The sequence below is a fragment of the Otolemur garnettii genome, unplaced genomic scaffold, assembly GCF_000181295.1.
Source record: "Otolemur garnettii isolate 467f Iridium unplaced genomic scaffold, OtoGar3 scaffold00006, whole genome shotgun sequence".
In the NCBI taxonomy this organism is placed as follows: Eukaryota; Metazoa; Chordata; class Mammalia; order Primates; family Galagidae; genus Otolemur; species Otolemur garnettii.
Window position 1 is genome coordinate 7,723,266 of NW_003852401.1, and position 12,227 is coordinate 7,735,492.

A 12,227-nucleotide genomic window follows, 5' to 3' on the forward strand; every position below is an offset into this window, starting at 1 on the left:
AAGATCTTTAAAATATGACAGTGGAGCTTTAATGGGGATTGCATTAAAATTATATATTGCTTTGGGTAGTATGGACATTTTAACAATGTGGATTCTTCCCAGCCATGAGCATGGTATGATTTTCCATTTGTTAACATTTTCAGCTATTTCTTTTCTTAGAGTTTCATAGTTCTCTTTATAGAGATCTTTCACTTCCTTTGTTAGGTAAACTCCCAAATATTTCATCTTCTTTGGCACTACTGTGAACAGATTGAAATTTCTATGACTATACTTCCTTTGGGAAATATATATATATATATAATTTTTTTTTTTTTTTTAGACCTCACAGTTCTTGAATATTATTGTTAGTTGTTGGGGGATGTGTGTGACACCTTTTGGGGGCAGTTAACCCAATAGATGTGGGCAAAACTTGGGCTACAACATTAAGACAGCAAGTGTTGAAGCCTGAGCTTGGTGGTTGAAGCCTGAGCTTGGTGGTTGAAGCCTGAGCTTGATGGTTGAAGCCTGAGCTTGGTGGTTGTTGAACATACACAGTAGTTGGCTGCCTGGACTGTTCCAAAATGCCCAAAGGCCATGTCGATGACATGGAAAGGTGAAGAGACATTATTTTTGTTATAGTACAGGACCGACACTCAGTTGTTTCATAGTACTAGTCATCTTCAATTCATTCCAGTTAGGCTTTTCTTTAGAAATGTGTAAGTTTGCATAAGATGATACTTTTAGTTCTCCATAAGACTTTCAACTCAAGTGGTTAAGCTGTCGTCAAATATTCTGGGACTCAGTGGGTATTAAAACACCAGGAAGATGATATAGATAGGTATGGACCATTTACCTGGACCACTTACCAGGTTAGTACAGAATCATGGCCCTGAAGAAAAGTGAGGTTACACACATCACATACCAAAGAAATCATAAACAAACCAAAGATTTTCATTGGCAAAGAGTAGTTAAAATATTTAATTGAATCCAGCAGCAGAGTCAACATATCATATTTTAAAACAATGCCCTCTGTGTGTCATGACACATAGGAAAATCTGACCATTTGCAAAAAGGCAACATTACAAGTCCATTTGTAGCCAAGTAAAGTGTAAATCATCTTAAAGGGGCTTATTAATAATACTGAGATAAAATTACCACTGATGCTTGGATGTATAGAATGAACAATACCATTAATCCATTAGAAACAGTTTGGGTATTTTGCTTTGATATAAGGGCAAGGAAGACAGCTATTCGAGTAGGTCCTTACCATTAGGTTTCTCCCTGTTAGCACAAGTCAAAACAAATACTCTAGTCTTAAACTATTTCCCTGATGTTAGTCAGAGCCCACCTCACTGCCTGGAAGTAAGTACCTATTTATAAGTGGTCAGGTTTCCCTACAGGGGGTGTATGACACATGTGGTTGATAGAAGTTACCAGAGTTACAGAGGCCAATGCATTCTGTAAACACATATCTGTAATGTATTCAAAATGAGGACAGATGGAAGAATGTGCCCACTGGATGATGAGACAGCAATATGATGTGTACTGTGTCAGGTCTTCATCAGGTATTGCTTCAGCTCCATGGCAGGTATATATTATGGCCTAGAGAATATGTGCACACGTTCACCCAAGGGAGCCCCAAAGAAAGGAAATTGCAGTAGGCACCACACAATTCATCTCTAGCCGCCCACCTGCCAAACACTGGCAGACTACTCAGGGTCACAACCCACATGTTGTGAACCACAATTTTACCTCCCTGGGTAGCATGTGGTTTTGAAGGCAAAGGCAGTGAGTTTACATTCCCAGATGCCATATGTATGCAGTTAGCAGACAACTATGGTCTCTTTATATGTACATGGCCACAAATCATTACAGATTGATGCCTGGCTGATGGACTTGATCTCCTGCAAATTCCCCATATGCTTCACCTTACTCCAAAATGAGCTGGAAGAAAACACACAGTATTGGGAGCTTTTGACAGAACAACGGGAAGCTTCTACTTATGGAACTGTGGCATGTGAAGCCACAATGGGCAAAGGTGGGAGAGTAACTATTTCTTAATTTCCTTATATATCTGAAAAGCAAACAGAAAAAAGGAAACAACTTGCAGTGGAAATGTAACTACCTGCTAGAACTTTCTTCAAGGTGGTTAGTTTGGATTTATCCATAGGAACTGAAAGAAAATAGCCACCTCCATAGGTTGTACAAAAAAACTACATTTTTTCTTTGCTCTCACTTTTCTTCCACTTTTTCTTCCCTCTCTCTTCCTCCCTGCCTTCCTCCTTCCTATATATGGTATGTATTTTTTTTCTCACACTATAAAGATCTGGGACAGTAAACAAGATGAACAAGTGCCATGAATAGCATGAGCTGTTGCGACCATAAAGACCCTTATGATCTATTATTATTGAGCTCCATTTAACAAATTTCTCCTATGGGTATCCTTAGAATAAAGATCAAAGATGGGAAATAGAATTTTTTACGGAATTTTTTAAATACAAAGAAAGAAGAAGCAAAAGGCTTCCTCAATTATATGTGTTCATGGGATGTACTTGGGAGATGAGCAGGGTAGGTTTGAGTGGTGATTTAGGGCCCCCACCTCTTGCCTTTGTTCATAAAATATTTCAAATGTACAGATAATTAAAGAAGCTACCACAAGCACCCAGTGTATCCACTTACCCCTAAGCTTTAATAAAGCCTAATTTTTCCATATTTGTTCACAAAATTATAATGACAACTTTGCAGTTAGAAGTAAAATTTCTGCATACCCCTTTTGACTTTCATCCCCTCCCTTCTCCCCAAAGGTAATTACAATAGAGGATTTATTGTTTATTTCCATACACATTTTATCCGTGCTTCCATTGATAGACATTTAGATTATTTCTGAGTTTTCACCACAACGTGCATTGCTATGCGTATTTCCATGCGCACATTTTCAAGATTCTCCCTAGAGCAGAAGCATTCAACCTTCTAAAGACATATTTTACACTATAACCCAGCACACACAGAAACACACACTCACTTAAAGGCTTGCACCCTGCTTTCTTAGGTTAGGTACCCTAGCAGCCAAGCCCAAGTTAGGATAAGAGGGAGCTAAAGCAAAGTTGTGGTTTCCACTGAGGTCTGGCTTCAGCCTGCTCCCTCAGGAACATGTGGACAAAACCCCAAATTTGTCTCACATGAGGAAAGGGGGCCCTGATTTTGATACCCCTTATTTGTCTGTCACTGGCTGTGGGCCACTTGGTTGGGTCAGGTGGACGGCATAACCTTCCAGACATTTCCAACTGAAGTAGCTCCTGTCAGCCACAGGCAAGCTCTGGGAAAGAAGGCAGCTGTGAGCAGTTAGCAGCTGATACAGAATTTGGGGATGAGCTCACTAGCCCCCCAACAGGGATCGGACCAGGGTGTCATCGGTAGCATCGAATACATCTCTGACGAGTGATACATGCTGATATTTTTTTCTGCTTCTCTCTCCCTTCTCCTTTACCCCGCTCCTCTTTCCACCTCTGCCCTCTACTTCCCACTTAAATAATTCCATTAAATGTTAACCTGCAGATTTAAAAACACTATTCTAGAATTTACCTGGAAGGGGAATTGCTGGGATACAAACATCAACCTGACTAGATGCTACCAAATGGTTCTCCAAAGCCGTTTAGCCAATGTGCTTTTCTGCCAGCAGTGTATGAAAGTTCTGATTTTATTACTTCCATGTAGACTCTTGCCAGCATTTTCAGGCTTTAATTTTTGCCAGACTTCTGGTTGTGAATGGATATATTATTAATGTTATAAATTGAATTTCTCTGATGATTACTCAATTGAGCAACTCCTCATGTTTATGGGTCTATAAAGTTTCCCTTTTGTAGCTTGACCATTTGGATTCATTCTTCTTGTTTTTGACTTTGAGGAGGTCTTTATACTGTTGGTGCCAAAAAATGTATACACATTTTAAGAAAGGAAAAAAACTGTATTAAATTTGTAATTCTTAAGTTATGTTTAACTTCTGCAATTACAAGAGGTGCTCAAGGTGACTTGTATTCATCTTTTGTTATTGGAATATATTGAGTATTAACAATTTTAATACAATATTTTCCTTTCTTAAAATGTCTATACATTTTTGACACCCTCTGCATATTCTAGAAATTAATCTTTTTCTTGTCGTTAAACTGCAAAAATACTCTCTCCTTGTGTATGACTTTTTATTTTGTAAGGTTTTTTGATGTATAAAAGTTTTAATATTTTATAAAATAAAATTTACCTATATTTTCCTTTATGTTTTATTCTTTCGGGTGGTGCAATTATTAAGAAATTCTTAGCTTGCAGACATGAGATTCTGCTTTATTTTCTTTAAACATTTTAGACTTTTCTTTTTCACATTCAGCCCTTTGTTCATCTATGAATTTCTTTTTTTATCTAGAATCGGTGTACAATTTTGTTTTATTTTCCACCTAAGTAACAAATTATTATGGCATTGTTTATTGAGGAATCCATCTTATCCTCACCAATTTATAAGCTACTTCTGTCAAGCATCAATTTTTCCTCCATACACAGATCTGTTTTTAGGTTTCTCTATCCAATTACATTGATCAGTTCTTCTGTGCACCTGCATACTCTTATAGTTGCCACAGCTTATGATAATTTATGATGCCTGATAGGGCCAAACTACTTATTTTGTTCTTCAAAAATTTCTCCTTTTTTCCCCCTTCCATATGTATTATAGGATCAGCTTTTTAAACTCCATGAAAATTTGTGTTGGGATTTTTATTAAAATTGAATTTACGTATCAATTTGAGAAGATATTTTTAATGACATTACTTCTTTCCATCAACAATGATGGTATTTATGCTCATTTATTTAGATCTTCTATGTTCTTTGAGCTGTCTTTAAGCTTCCCCTATAAAATCATAGCATACATTTTCTTAGACTTATATCTAGATAACATTGGTATTTTGTTAGATCATTTTATATCTAGATAAAATTGATATTTATTGATATTTTGAATGTTATTTTCTTCAAAATTATGTTACCTATATAAAACATAATTTCTATATTGCTAGTCCACAATCAGTAGAAATACGATTGATTGATATTTATAAATTTTCCTGAACTTTCTTATTGATTATAACTTGGTGTAGACTCTCTTTTATTTTCCCTATCTGCAAAGAGTGGTTTCCTTGTTCTTTTCTAAGTTTTATGGTACTTATTTCTTTCTCTTCTCTTATTTTATTAGTTATGACTTTGATTACAAAATTGAAGTGCTGTAGCCATAGCAGGTGAAATGTTTTATTAACATAGTGCTTGCCATAGGTTTATGGTATTAAGGAACTTGCCTTATCATTTATAATTCTAGTTTGCAGAGATTTAAAAAAATCTTGATGAATACTACATTTATTAAATGATTTTTCTGCAGCTATGAAGATAATTATACATTAATCTGTTTTATTCTGTACTTCAGCTGGAAGACAGATTTTCTTATATTGAACCATCCTTATATTCCTGAGATAAACCCTACTTGGTTTTTATGGACTGCTGAATAATTTGCTAATATTTTACCTAGGACTTTGCATCTGTTTGCAAATATATTCTTTTCTATATTCGAGTCCTTGTCTTGTCTTTAATCAACATTATACAGATACTTTATAAAATGAGTTGGAAATGCTATCTCTTCTTTTATTCTCCAAAACAGAAATTACCAGATGGGATACACAAACACAATCTAGGTTTACGTTGCCTATGAAAGATTCTCAAGACCAAGCTTTATTTTTTATTAGCTAAGTTTAAACATTTACACTGATTGAGTTTTCGGATCCATTTGAGCTTATTTCTAGCCTTTCATCTTAGGTTTTCTGTTTGCCTTCTTTATTCAGACTTATTTTCTTTGACTCCCTTTCTTCGAGTGAACTCGTACAGTGTCCACATTCTTTTCTCCCTTCTGCTGTTTTATAAGCGAGGCTGTTTTCCTACCCTTTTAGTTGTCACTCTTAAATGTTTTCTTAAACATTTAACCATACATTTTTCTACTAACATTTAGCTATTTAACATTTCTTTCCTCCTGCCAAGCATAACAAGATCTTAGCCTGCTTTTACTACCAATGAACAATGCCCCCATTCCAGCTTTTTATTTTGTTTAGAGCTCTTGTTTGTACTTTAAAAAATTCAAAATAATAGTTATTTTCATTTCTTTTTTTGTACTTACTCTTTCATTTCTTCCTCCTGTGTTCAATTTTCTTCTGATTGAGGTAAATCATGTAATAGTTCCTGTCATTTAATAAATGTCATAACAAATATGTTAAGTCTTTGTATGGTTAAAAAAAAAAACACTACCTTTATTTTGTCTATACAGTCAAAAGATTGGGCAAAAAAATTATAAGTTGACAGTTATTTCCTGTCAACACTGATGAGATTATTTTGTTATTTTTGGCATTGATTGCAGCAAAGGAAAAGTCTGCTATCTGAGAGCTTTCAAAATCTTTCATTTTCTTTGATGTTCTGCAAGTTTATTACAATATGTTCAGATGTGGATTTATTCTATACATTCTGCTCAAGATTGGGGGATTCACTTCTAATCTAAGGATTTATGTCTTTTTTTCAATTTTAGAAAACTACTATTTATTATCATTTTAAATCCTTCTTGTCTGCTTCATTCCGTTCCTTCCCAAATTATTACTACTTCGTGATTTCTCCTCTTTCTTTAAAGATCTAACACCTCCTCTGTCATCATTTAAAACAAGTCTCATCTTCTTCTACTCCAAATTAGTTTCTCTCATGGTAACTTTCTTTTTCTCAGATTCAACACATCAACAGTCCTGTTGGGTCTAATTTAGAAATAAGTCCAAGAATTATCCACTTCTCACCATCCTTGCTAATCCTCACTTTCCTAAGCCATGATTAGCTTTCTGTTTCTGCACTACATTCAAGTTCTTGTCTGGTATTCAATCTACGTTATACAGATACTGTTGTATAGTCTCTCCCATAGTCTGGTATTAGCATTTAAACTTTGAAATTGCACCTCCACCTCAAACACTCCCTGCCATTCTAATTGTCTGGATTTTTCTCCTTGGTAATTATCACAAGTAGCATGATACCTTTTTTTTTTTAGAAAAAAAAAAAAACAACTTTTCTTCCCCTCTTCTTCTTCCTCTTCTTCCTCTTTTTTTGAGACAGGGTTTCACTCTGTTGCCCCACTTTGTGCTGTGGCATCATAGGTCACAGCAACCTTAAACTCTTGAGCTCAAGAGATCCTCTTGCCTCTGGAGTAGCGGGGATTACAGGCACCTGCCTAGCTAGCTTTTCTATTTTTAGTAGAGAGGGGGTCTTTTTCTTGCTTAGGCTGGTCTTGAACTTCTGAGCTCAAGCAATCCACACACCTCAGCCTCCCAGAGTCCTAGGATTACAGACATGAGCTACCATGCTCGGCCAACTTTTCTTCTTCTTCTGATAATATTTACTGCCTCTTTTTCTCTCCAGTACATAAGCTGCTGAGGTAAGGATAAGAATGCTTAGAAGTATCAGGACTGGGCTGGGAATGGCAGTGCATGCCTGCAATCCTAGCACTTTGGGATCCTGAAGTGCAAGGATTGCTTGAAGCCAGGAGTTCAAAACCAGCTTGCACAAGGGCAAGACCACATCTCCTCTAAAAACAGAAAAATTAGCTAGGCATGGTGGTGTGCCTGTAGTCCCAGCTACTCAAGAAGCTGAAGCAGAGGATTGTTTGAGTGAAGGAGTTTGAAGTTGTCATGAGCAGTGATGATACCACTGCAGTCCAGCCAGGGAGACAGAGCAAGACCCTGTCTCCAAAAATGGGAAGTATCAGGACTTATGTCTATCTTGTAAACTATGTATACTAAGCACCTAGAATAGTGTCACACAGAGGAAGAACCTATCACACATCTGTGAAAGGAATATATACATATGAAGAAAAAAGGAATGAACTTCTCTTAAAGTATTTGAGTATTGATCATTTCCTTTTGAGCTAAATGTTCAGATTAGATATTTTCCATTGAAATATGTGAGAGTTGAAGAACTCAAATAGATGAATGTAATATTATTTCAGAGAACCAGCATTCCATTCTGGATCTTAACATGTGCATGTTTTTAAAGTAAGGGCATGAGGACTGCATTCTAAGTCAGAGAAGATGAGACATGCAGCACAGAAGAGAAAGCACTAGGAGACTTTGTAACCAACTGCCCCAGTGAAAACTAAACCAACCAACCCACCCACTGTCTTTCTAGGCTTACAATAGAGGTGCTGGAAATCATAGGAGACTTTCCTGAGACATGTGTTGTGTAACAAATCCCGACAAATATATGGATCATCAAAGAGATTTTTATTTTATATACTGAGAAACTTTATGATCCAGGAAGTGGTCAGGTCCTCTGGGATCTCCTGCTTACCCATATGGAGCTCAGATTGAATATGTGAGAATAAGAGGAAAGTTCAATTTTAGTGAACATGAGCTGTTCACAGCATGAGGGGTTGCATCAAAGGTGGTGGTGAAACAAAGGTATTACTTTCCCACCAAGCCCTTTTAAGGGAGGGCTGAAAGTAGTCAGAGTCTGGGACATAGAATGACAAAGAAAGGAAGGATGATTCCGTTTCTCCAGCTCATAGTCCCAGGGTGCTGTCACTGATCTAAAGAGCCAGGCATTGGGGGGGAGGGGGGATAGTAAATTAGTGAGAAATACATGGAAGCAGAAGGTTGTGAGAAAAAAACAAGTATTTTCAACCATAGAAAACAGGAGAAAAAAGGACTTAATTTAATAATTCAGTAAATAGTACTGAGTTATTTCTTTAGTAAAATAGATCATAAATTATATTTATATAGCATGTTCTTTCTCAAGTCATATAACCCACCTCATTAGATATTTTCTACCCTCTGAGATAAGTAGGATGACCCTTTGAAAGCAGGAATTGAGCCATAATTCTTTAACCATCTCTCCACTTCCCAAATAGGCTCTGCTGTAGTGCTGGGTAGACAATAAGCTTTTAAGGACTTGTTACTGTATTAAGTCCAGTTTACAGGTGGGGTGGAGAGAAATTATTAGCTAGTCATGGCACAGCTGGACCCAGAAGCAAGTTTAGTAAACTGTAAGTCTTGTGCACTCAGTATTTCATCCTGTGGCCTGCCAAATGTGCCATCCTCCAGAGACAATATAGACACAGGCACAGGAAGTGTGAGTGTTCTGAGTAATTATCCTGTGCTGATGGTCACTGATCTTCCTGATTAAGTTTAATAATCTACCAATGAAAGCACTATTAAGAGTAGCTTAGCATCAGTACAACTTGCTATTAGAAGCTTGGCACAGCCAATGTGTTGGCTGGAATGCTCAGGTGCATTCAACCCAGGAAATTTCATTAAAGTCTCCAAGATTGGCCTCAGCACTGGTTTGGTAACAGACACCCTCATTGCAGGCTTCCACGGTACTCCGGTCTGTCTGCCGTCCCCTCAACTTGCTTTTCTAGCAATATGCATAGTCTTCCCCAAACCCTGTCACATGTGTCAAAGTGTCTTTCTCTGAAAACGTCCACTAATGGGAATGCTGGGGGCCACCCAAATCAATTGAGTAGCTAAAAAATAAGGGCATCTAAGTTTCCTTCCTTCCCTATCTCTACTCGTCAGAAACAATGACAGAGGTAATATCGTTCACTACCACTTTTCCTTCCTCGGTTCCATAATTGTCTCACTTTGTAAAAATGAATTGAGCCATCAGCATTTCATCCTTGAGATTCCCTCATACACGAAATGTTCTCCTTGGGCTCCAAATGACTCTGGGCCTCTATCAAGACCGCAGCTCTAGCTGACACCTGGATTTCAGCCTGATGAGATGTGGAAATGGCACCCAGCTAAGCTGAGCATGGTCTTCTAGAGACCTGCTGAAGGTGTGACATGATAAATGTGCATGTTGATTGGAACGACTAGATTTGTGATAGTTTGTTATATAAGTGTAGAAAACTAATACATCTGGGCATTAAAAAATGTAATCCCTCCTTCTTCCTCAGATCAATCCTGTGCAAACTTGAATAAGTTATTTTACCACATCCAACATCAGAACTAGAACTTCATAGGATGTTAGAACTCCAGAGAATAATTTTGTAAGTTATCCTCTTAGGATTATTTTTCTACTAATTCATAAAATCCAAGTCTAGAAACCCCTGGATTGATTAATATTCTGGATACAGAGTATAGACTCTTCTGGGGTGGTTTTTGATGTTCCCAACTCAAGCATGCATGTGTGTGTGGGTTGTGGTGGTCATGAATAAAATTTATAAAAATAAAATGTATTTATTAGAGCCAGAATGGTTGAATAGGGCATTAGAAATCCAGGGGAGTATATATCAGAGGAACAAAGTTTAATTATAGACCAAAGACATAACAAGGATTCTTCTACCTAGAGTTAGGTCAAAGTCTCAGATAGCCAGGTAGTCAGTGTGGGAGACAGAATATGTGGGTATTTTCATATGACAAACAGCAAAAGTAAACAAGTAGATGAATTTGGAGATCTAGGATCAAATTGACAGTGGTTTGCAGTGCCTTCCTGGTATAGAACTAATCTCCTCTTGCATACCTTTTGGAAGCTCACAGCCCACTGTTGTGTTTGCCTTCACCCTCTTGCAGTCACTCATCTGTGGTGGCTAAGAAAATTACCCAGTCTACAGATTATACCCAGAGAAAGCAAATAGTTTGCCTGAACCTACATAGGAAATATTTCGGAAGCTTCTAATGTTTAATTGACTGGTTTTGCTTTTTAGGGTCATTGGAAAATGGATATAATCGATTTAACAAAATGCTTGGGGAGGTGCAAAAGTAGGAGGTGATGAAAGTTCTAGTGAAGATAGAAAAGCAATACAAAAGCAAACTGGGTTTGGGAATAGAGGCAGGAAACAGCCAGATGTGATTCAAATTGGAGAAAGGGAAGCCCAATTGTCTGGGGAACTATAACTTGAAACAGATACTCTGTAGGAGAAAGCAATCTGGAAAGCAGTAGTGTAGGGAAAGACTTGGGCAGCGCTGTTAAGACAAATGGGGTCTCTAATGCTGGCACAGAGGTCCAAACTGGTCATGCTGGGTTTAGAAGCCACAGCTGGAAATGCTCAATGGATATGGAAGAAAGAAGTAATTCTGTGGGCTGACATGTCTGAAACCATGCTCTTTATCCTTTCTGGCTGTGTGCTCTGATCCTCTGACTAGAAGGGAAGATCGAATATGATCTACTCCTAATGAAAGGGAGGGCAGGTTCTGAGAATTGATCCTCGCAGCTCTCAGGGCAGCTGCAGCTTCATGGACAGTTTCAAGCTTTGACCAATCACTTTGTTTACCCCCTAGGCACTCAACTATTATTATAGCCTGGAATGTCATACAATAAAAAATGTTGGGGCTTAGGGGCTTAGAAGACCCTTACCCCCAGCAGTAGCTTGTTTTTCCTTAGTACTCCGATCATGTTTGTTTATATATATATATATACACACACATATACATACATATATATATATATATATATATAGAGAGAGAGAGAGAGAGAGAGAGTACTATATATGAGATTGGAAAATTAAGTTCACAAACTTGTCCTAGGAAAAGTGCTTTGAAGGGTGGACTAGTCACTGGCATCAGTGCATAGCTTCCCAGGGGGAATACTTGGAAGGTGACTGTAGTGATGTCCAGCAATGAGGTATGTAGCACTTTTCCTGGGATGAGTTCATGAACTTAACTGTTGGACTTTGTATGTGCAGAGAAGAGCACAACTAATACGTGTCCTCTAGCGTGGTGAATTATACAAAGTGAACACATCTGTGTAACTGATGCCCAGATAAAGATGATGAACATCACCAGAGTGCTGTCCCCTCCTTATAAGCCTTTTCTGGTCACTACTCATCTCCTGTTAGAACTCAGCACAGATCAGTTTTGCCTGCTTTTGAACTTTATATAAAGGAATCACACAGTTGATAATTTCTATGTCCAGCTTCTTTTACTGGAAATTATGTTTATGAATTTAATTAATTTATTTTGTACGTGGATATAGAGTTTTCATTCTCATATGGTATTCAATTGTGTGAATATACTGCAATTTATTTATTCATTCTATTGGTGATAGACATTGAAGTGTTTCTATTTGGGGCTATCATGAACATTTTTGTGCTCGGCTTTTGATAAACATATATACACATTTCTTTCAGTCTTAACTATCATTGGAGGATATTTTACAATAACTTTCTCTAAATTTCTCTTTATATTCCTGAAGTCCCCTTGAGCTTA